The sequence below is a fragment of the Oncorhynchus mykiss genome, chromosome 11 (genome assembly GCF_057628025.1).
Source record: "Oncorhynchus mykiss isolate SJ-2025 chromosome 11, ASM5762802v1, whole genome shotgun sequence".
In the NCBI taxonomy this organism is placed as follows: Eukaryota; Metazoa; Chordata; class Actinopteri; order Salmoniformes; family Salmonidae; genus Oncorhynchus; species Oncorhynchus mykiss.
Window position 1 is genome coordinate 60,734,741 of NC_143032.1, and position 9,369 is coordinate 60,744,109.

Genomic DNA, 9,369 nt, shown 5'->3' on the forward strand with positions numbered 1-9,369 from the left:
CTGTGGAAAGAACTGAAAACTGCTGTTCACAAATGCTCTCCATCCAACCTCACTGAGCTCGAGCTGTTTTGCAAGGAGGAATGGGAAAAAATGTCAGTCTCTCGATGTGCAAAACTGATAGAGACATACCCCAAGCGACTTACAGCTGTAATCGCAGCAAAAGGTGGCGCTACAAAGTATTAACTTAAGGGGGCTGAATAATTTTGCACACCCAATTTTTCAGTTTTTGATTTGTTAAAAAAGTTTGAAATATCCAATAAATGTCGTTCCACTTCATGATTGTGTCCCACTTGTTGTTGATTCTTCACAAAAAAATACAGTTTTATATCTTTATGTTTGAAGCCTGAAATGTGGCAAAAGGTCGCAAAGTTCAAGGGGGCCGAATACTTTCGCAAGGCACTGTATGTCACTCTCCAGATATACTGACTCCGTCCAAACAGCCTGCAGGGTTTTCCATACATCGAGTGGACAGGAAAAAATAACTCTTTGGGAAAAATAAAGGAGAATGTGTATGTTTCATGATTCACTATTGTGGTAACATACAGGAACTCAAGTCTTTTTGTTCTCCTGTTCTGGTATACCTCACTATCAAATGCAAACGCATTACCTCCCGAGAGAATTCTCTTCGGTCATCGTCACGGCCGTGTATATTCCCCTCAGGCTGACACCTCAACGTCTCACGAAGAACTACACTAGACATTATGCAAACCGGAAACGGCATATCCTAAGATTGCATTTATTGTAGCTGGGGACTTTAATAAAGCAAATCTGAGGAAAACGCTACCAAAGTTTTATCAACACATTGACTGTACTACTTGCTCATAAAGAATTCTTGACCATTGCTACTTCCCCTTCTGGGATGACTAGAAGCCCTCCCCAACCCTCCCTTCTGCATATCAGATCACACCTCCATTCTGCTCCTCACTTCCTATAGGCAGTAACTTAAACAGACAGCACCGTGGTAAGGACCTTTTCACGTTGGTCTGACCAATCGGAATCTATGCTTCAAGATTGTTTTGATCATGTGGATTGGGATATGTTCCGGGTTGCCTCTGAGAATAACATTGACATATACACTGACTCGGTGACTGAGTTCATCAGGAAGTGCATAGAGGATGTTGTTCCCACTTTGACGATTAGAACTTATCCAAAGCAAAAACTGTGGATAGATGGCAGCATTCGCACAAAACTGAAAGCGCAAACCAAAAGCAAAAGCACTTTGAGAGGCTAGTTAAGGATCATATCACCTCCACCTTTCCTGACATCCTAGACCAAGGGTGGGCAACTCCAGTCCTCGGGGGCCTAATTGGTATCACACTTTTTCTCCGGAAGTTTACATACACTTAGGTTGGAGTCATTAAAACTTGTTTTTTAACCACTCCACAAATTTCTTGTTAACAAACTATAGTTTTGGCAGGTCAGTTAGGACATCTACTTTGTGCATAACACAAGTAATTTTTTCCAACAATTGTTTACAGACAGATTATTTCACTTATAATTCACTGTATCACAATTCCAGTGGGTCAGAAGTTTACATACACCAAGTTGATTGTGCCTTTTAAACAGCTTGGAAAATTCCAGAAAATTATGTCATGGCTTTAGAAGCTACTGATAGGCTAATTGATATAATTTGAGTCAATTAGAGGTACCTGTTGATGTATTTCAAGGCCTACCTTCAAACTCAGTGCCTCTTTGCTTGACATCATGGGGAAATCAAAAGAAATCAGCCAAGACCTCAAAATAAGTTGTAGACCTCCAAGTCTGGTTCATCCTTGGGAGAAATGTATAAATGCCTGAAGGTACCACGTTAATCTGTACAAACAATAGTTTGCAAGAATAAACACCATGGACCCACGCAGCTGTCATACCACTCAGGAAGGAGATGCGTTCTGTCTCCTAGAGATGAATGTACTTTGGTGCGAAAAGTGCTAATCAATCCCAGAACAACAGCAAAGGACCTTGTGAAGATTCTGGAGGAAACAGGTACAAAAGTATCTATATCCACAGTAAAACGAGTCCTATATCGACATAACCTGAAAGGCCGCTCAGCAAGGAAGAAGCCACTGCTCCAAAACCGCCATAAAAAGCCAGACTACGGTTTGCAACTGCACATGAGGACAAAGATTGTACTTTTTGGAGAAATGTCCTCTGGTCTGAGGAAACAAAAATAGAACTGTTTGGCCATAATGACCATCGTTATGTTTGGAGGAAAAAGGGGGAGGCTTGCAAGCCGAAGAACACCATCCCAACCGTGAAGCAAGGGGGTGGCAGCATCATGTTGTGGTGGTTCTTTGCTGCAGGAGAGACTGATGTGCTTCACAAAATAGATGGCATCATGAGCATGGAAAATTATGTGGATATATTGAAGCAACATCTCAAGACATCAGTCAGGAAGTTAAAGTTTGGTTGCAAATGGGTCTTCCAAGTGGACAATGACCCCAAGCATACTTCCAAAGTTGTGGCAAAATGGCTTAAGGACAACAAAGTCAAGGTATTGGAGTGACCATCAAAGCCTTGAACTCAATCCCATAGAATATTTGTGGGAAGAACTGAAAAAGCGTGTGCGAGCAAGGAGGCCTACAAACCTGACTCAGGTACACCAGCTCTGTCAGGAGGAACAGGCCAAAATTCACCCAACTTATTTTGGGAAGCTTGTGGAAGGCTACCCAAAACGTTTGACCCAAGTTAAACCATTTAAAGGCAAATCTACCAAATACTAATTGAGTGTATGCAAACTTCTGACCCACTGGGAATGTGATAAAATAAATAAAAGCTTAAATAAATAATTCTCTCTACTATTATTCTGACATTTCACATTCTTAAAATAAAGTGGTGATCCTAACTGACCTAAGACAGGGCATTTTTATTAGGATTAAATGTCAGGAATTGTGAAAAACTGAGTTTTTAAATGTATTTGGCTAAGGTGTATGTAAACTTCCGACTTCAACTGTATGTAAGAACTACAGCTCAGCCTTCAACACCATAGTGCCCTCAAAGCTCATCACTAAACTCAGGGCTATGGGTCTGAACCCCGCCCTGTGCAACTGGGTCCTGGACTACCTGACGGGCCAACCCCAGGGTGGTGAAGGCAGGCAACAACACCTCCGTTACGCTGATCCTTAACACGGGGGCCCCACAAGGGTGCGTGCTCATCCCCCTCCTTTACTCGATGTTCACCCATGACAGCATGGCCACGCAAGTCTCCAACTCAAGTTTACAAAATACAGAAGTTCCTCGGCACATCACTGACAACCTGAAATGGTCCATCCACTCAGACAGTTTGGTGAAGAAGACACAACAGCGCCTCGTCATCCTCAGGAGGCTGAAGAAATTTGGCTTGGCCCCTAAGACCCTCACAAACTTACACAGATGCACCATTGTCGAACTGTATCACTGCCTGGTACGGCAACTGGACCGTCCGCAACAGCAAGGCTCTCCAGGGGGTGGTACGGTCAGCCCAACGTATCACCGGAGGCACACTGCCTGCCCTTCAGGACATCTACATCACCCGTTGTCACAGGATGGCCAAGAAAGATCATCAAGGATCTCAGCCACCTGAGCCACGGCCTGTTCACCCTACTACCATCTAGAAGGCGGAGACAGTACAGATGCATCAAAGCTGGGACCGAGATACTGAAAAACAGCTTCCATCTCCAGGCCATCAGTCTGTCCAGTACCCTGCCCTGAACTTTAGTCACTGTTACTAGCCGGCTACCACCCGGGACTCAATCCTGCACCTAGAGACTGTTGCCCTAGGTACATAGTGATTGATCACTGGTCACTTTAATCAAATCAAATTGTATTAGTCATTGATCACTGGTCACTTTAATCAAATCAAATTGTATTAGTCACGTGCCGAATAAAACAGGTGTAGACTTTAGTGAAATGCTTTGTTACGAGCTCCTAACCAACAATGCAGTTTTAAAAAATATGGATAAGAATAAGAAATAAAAGTAACAAGTAATTAAAGAGCAGCAGTAAAATAACAATAGCGAGACTGTATACAGGGGGGTACCTGTACAGAGTCAATGTGTGGGGGCACCGGTTAGTTGAGGTAATATGTACATGTAGGTATAGTTATTAAAGTTTCTATGCATTGATGATAACAACAGAGTATAGCAGCAGTGTAAAAGAGGAGAGGGAGGGGGGAGTCAATGCAAATAGTCTGGATAGCTATTTGATTAGATGTTCAGGAGTCTTATGACTTGGTGCTCCGGTACCGCTTGCCTTGTGGAAGCAGAGAGCACAGTCTATGACTAGGGTGGCTGGAGTCTTTGACAATTTTTAGGGCCTTCCTCTGACACCGCCTGGTATAGAGGTCCTGGATGGCAGAAAGCTTGGTCCTAGTGATGTACTGGGCCATTCACACTACCCTCTGTAGTGCCTTGCGGTTGGAGGCCGATCAGTTGCCATACCAGGCAGTGATGCAACCCGTCAGGATGCTATCGATGGTGCAGCTGTAGAACTTTTTGAGGATCTGAGGACCCATGCCAAATCTTTTCTATCTCCTGAGGGGGAATAGGTTTTGTCGTGCCCTCTTCACAACTGTCTTGGTGTGCATGGACCATGTTAGTTTGTTCGTGATGTGGACACCAAGGAACTTGAAGCTCTCAACCTGCTCCACTGCAGCCGCGTCCTCTTTTTCCTGTAGTCCACAATCATCTCCTTTTGTCTTGATCACGTTGAGGGAGAAGTTGTTGTCATGACACCACACGACCAGGTCTCTGACCTCCCTATAGGCTGTCTCGTCATTGTCGGTGATCAGGCCTACCACTGTTGTGTCATCTGCAAACTTGATGATGGTGTTGGAGTCATGCCTGGCTGTGCAGTGATGAGTAAACAGGGAGTATAGGAGGGGACTGAGCAAGCACCCCTGAGCGGCCCCTGTGTTGAGGATCAGCGTGGCGAATGTGTTGTTACCTACCCTTACCACCTGAGGGCGGCCTGTCAGGAAGTTCAGGATCCAGTTGCAGAGGGAGGTGTTTAGTCCCAGGGTCCTTAGCTTAGTGATGAGCTTTGAGGGCACTATGGTGTTGAACGCTGAGCTGTAGTCAATGAATAGCATTCTCACATATGTGTTCCTTTTGTTCAGGTGGGAAAGGGCAGTGTGGACTGCAATAGAGATTGCATCATCTGTGGACCTGTTGAGGCAGTATGCAAATTGGAGTGGGTCTAGGGTTTCTGGGATAATGGTGTTGTGAGCCATGACCAGCCTTTCAAAGCTCTTCATGGCTACAGACGTGAGTGCTATGGGTCGGTCGTCATTTAGGCAGGTTACCTTAGTGTTCTTGGGCACAGGCACTATGGTGGTCTGCTTAAAACATGTTTGTATTACAGACTCGGACAGGGGGGGGGTTGAAAATGTCAGTGAAGACACTTGCCAGTTGGTCAGCTTGCAGTACACGTCCTGGTAATTCGTCTGGCCTTGTGAATGTTGACCTGTTTAAAGGTCTTACTCACATCGGCTGCAGAGAGCGTGATCACACAGTCTTCCAGAACAACTGGTGCTCTCATGCATGTTTCAGTGTTATTTGTCTCGAAGTGAGCATAGAAGTAGTTTAGTTCGTCTGGTAGGCTCGTGTCACTGGGCAGCTCTCGGCTCTGCTTCCCTTTGTAGTCTGTAATGGTTACAAGCCCTGCCACATCCGACGAGCGTCACAGCCGGTGTAGTACGATTCGATCTTAGTCCTGTATTGATGCTTTGCCTGTTTTGATGGTTCGTCTGAGGGCATTGCTGGATTTCTTATAAGCTTCTGGGTTAGAGTCCCGCTCCTTGAAAGCGGCAGCTCTAGCCTTTAGCTCCGTGCGGATGTTGCCTGTAATCCATGGCTCCATGGTACGTACAGTCACTGTGGGGACGACGTCATCGATGCACTTATTGATGAAGCCAATAACTGTAGTGTACTCCTCAATGCCATTGGAGGAATCCCGGAACATTTTCCAGTCTGTGCTAGCAAAACAGTCCTGTAGCTTGGCATCTGCTTCATCTGACCACTTTTTTTTATTGATCTAGTCACTGGTGCTTCCTGCTTTTATTTTTGCTTGTAAGCAGGAATGAGGAGAATAGAATTATGGTCAGATTTGCTAAATGAAGGGCAAGGGAGAGCTTTGTATGCGTCTCTGTGTGTGGAGTAAAGGTGGTCCTGAGTTTTTTTCCCCCTCTGGTTGCACATGTGACATGCTGATAGAAATTTGGTGAAACTGATTTAAGTTTCCCTGCATTAAAGTCCCCGGCTACAAGGAGCTCCGCCTCTGGTTGAGCGTTTTCTTGTTTGCTTATGGCAGAATACAGTTCATTCAATGCTGTCTTAGAGCCATCCTCAGTCTGTGGTGGAATGTAAACAGCTACAAAAAAATACAGATAAACTCTCTAGGTATATAGTGTGGTCTACAGCTGATCATGAGATTTTTAAAATGTATTTCACCTTTATTTAACCAGGTAGGCCAGTTGAGAACAAGTTCTCATTTACAACTGCGACCTGGCCAAGATAAAGCAAAGCAGTTCGACGAAGACAACAGAGTTACACATGGGGTAAACAAACATACAGTCAATAACACAATAGAAAAATCTATATACAGTGTGTGCAAATGTAGTAAGATTAGGGAGGTAAGGCAATAAATAGGCCATTGTGGCGAAATAATAACAATTTAGCATTAACACTGGAGTGATAGATATGCAGATGATGTGCAAGTAGAGATACTGGGGTGCAAAAGAGCAAAAATAAATAACAATATGGGGATGAGGTAGTTGGATTGACTATTTATAGATGGGTTGTGTTCAGGTGCAGTGATTGGTAAGCTGCTCTGACAGCTGATGCTTAAAGTTAGTGAAGGAGATGTAAGTCTCCAGCTTCAGTGATTTTTGCAATTTGTTCCAGTAATTGGCAGGAGAAACTGGAAGGAAAGGTGGCCAAAGAGGTGTTGGCTTTGGGGATGACCAGTGAAATATACCTGCTGGAGCACGTGCTATGGGTGGGTGTTGCTATGGTGACCAGTGAGCTGAGATAAGGTGGGGCTTTACCTAGCAAATACTTAGATGATCTGGAGCCAGTGGGTTTGGCGATGAATATGAAGTGAGGGCCAGCCAACGAGAGCATACAGGTCGCAGTGGTTGGTAGTATATGGGGCTTTGGTGACAAAACGGATGCCATTGTGATAAGACTACATCCAATTTGCTGAGTAGTGTTGGAGGCTATTTTGTAAATGACATCGCCGAAGTCAAGGATCGGTAGGATAGTCAGTTTTACCATGGTATGTTTGGCAGCATGAGTGAAGGATGCTTTGTTGCGAAATAGGAAGCCAATTCTAGATTTCATTTTGGATTGGAGATGCTTAATGTGAGTCTGGAAGGAGAGTTTACAGTCTAACCAGACACCTAGGTATTTGTAGTTGTCCACATATTCTAAGTCAGAATTGTCCAGAGTACTGATGCTGGGCGGGTGTGGGCAGCGATTGGTTAAAGAGCATGCATTTAGTTTTACTAGCATTTAAGAGCAGTTGGAGGCCACGGAAGGAGTGTTGTATGGCATTGAAGCTCGTCTGGTGGTGTGTTAACGGTCCAAAGAAGAGCCAGAAGTATACAGAATGGTGTTGTCTGCGTAGAGGTGGATCAGAGAATCACCAGCAGCAGGAGCGACATCATTGATATATACAGAGAAAAGACTCGGTCCAAGAATTGAACCCTCCGATTTGACACAATGAACTCTGAGAAGAAGTTGGTGAACCAGGCGAGGTAGTCATTTGAGAAACCAAGGCTATGGAGTCTGCCGATAAGAATGCGGTGATTGACAGAGTTGAAAGCCTTGGCCAGGTCGACGAAGACGGCTGCACAGTATTGTCTTTTATCGATGGCTGTTATGATATCGTTTAGGACCTTGAGCGTGGCTGAGGTGCACCCATGACCAGCTCAGAAACCAGATTGCATAGCGGAGAAGGTAAGGTGGGATTCGAAATGGTCGGTGATCTGTTTGTTAACTTGGCTTTCGAAGACCTTAGAAAGGCATGGTAGGATAGATATAGGTCTAGCGTCTCCCCCCGAAGAGGGGGATGACCACAGAAGATTTCCAATCTTTGGGGATCTCAGACGATATGAAAGAGAGGTTGAACAGGCTAGTAATAGGGGTTGCGACAATTGCAGCGGATAATTTTAGAGAGTCCAGATTGTCCAGCCCAGCTGATTTGTAGGGGTCCAGATTTTGCCGCTCTTTCAGAACATCAGCTATCTGGATTTGGGTGAAGGAGAAGCGGGGGGGGGGGGCTTGGGCAAGTTTCTGTGGGGGGTGCAGAGCTGTTGGCCGGGGTAGGGGTAGCCAGGTGGAAAGCATGGCCGGTCGTAGAAAAATGCTTATTGAAATTCTCGATTATCGTAGATTTATCGGTGGTGAGTGTTTCTCATTGCAGTGGGCAGCTGGCAGGAAGTGCTGTTATTCTCCATGGACTTTACAGTGTCCCAAAACTTTTGGGAATTTGTGCTACAGGATGCACATTTCAGTTTGAAAAAGCTAGCCTTAGTTAGGAAAGCAAACTGTGTATATTGGTTTCTAACTTCCCTGAAAAGTTACATATCGCGGGGGCTATTCGATGCCAATGCAGTATGCCACAGGATGTTTTTGTGCTCGTCAAGGGCATTCAAGTCCAGAGTGAGCCAAAGGCTATATCTGTTCTTAGTTCAAAATGTTTTGAATGGGGCATGCTTATTTAAAATGGTGAGGAAAGCACTTTTAAAGAATAACCAGGCATCCTCTACTGACAGGATGAGGTCAATATCTTTCCAGGATATCCGGTCCAGGTCGATTAGAAAGGCCTGCTCGCTGAAGTGTTGCCTGCGTTTGACAGTGATGAGGGGTGGTCGTTTGACCACGGACCCATTACGGACGCAGGCAATGAGGCAGTGATCGCTGAGATCCTGGTTGAAGACAGCAGAGGTGTATTTAGAGGGCAAGTTGGTCATGATGATATCTGAGGGTGCCCGTGTTTACGGATTTAGGGTTGTACCTGGTAGGTTCCTTGATAATTTGTGTGAGATTGAGGGCATCTAGCTTAGATTGTAAGACGGCCGGGGTGTTAAGCATACCCCAGTTTCGAACACCTAACAGTACGAACTCTGAAGATAGATGTGGGGGCAATCAATTCACATATGGTGTATGGGGGCTGAAGGGGGTCTATAACGAGGGGCAACAGTGAGAGACATTTCTGGAAAGGTAGATTTTTAAAAGTAGACATGTATAGTATGACAAAACTCTGCAGGCTAACTCCGCCCCCTTTGGTAGTTCTAACTTGGTGGGAAATGTAGTTGGGGATGGAAATTTCTGAATTTTTGGTGGCCTTCCTAAGCTAGGATTCAGACACGGCTAGGACATCAGGGTTGAC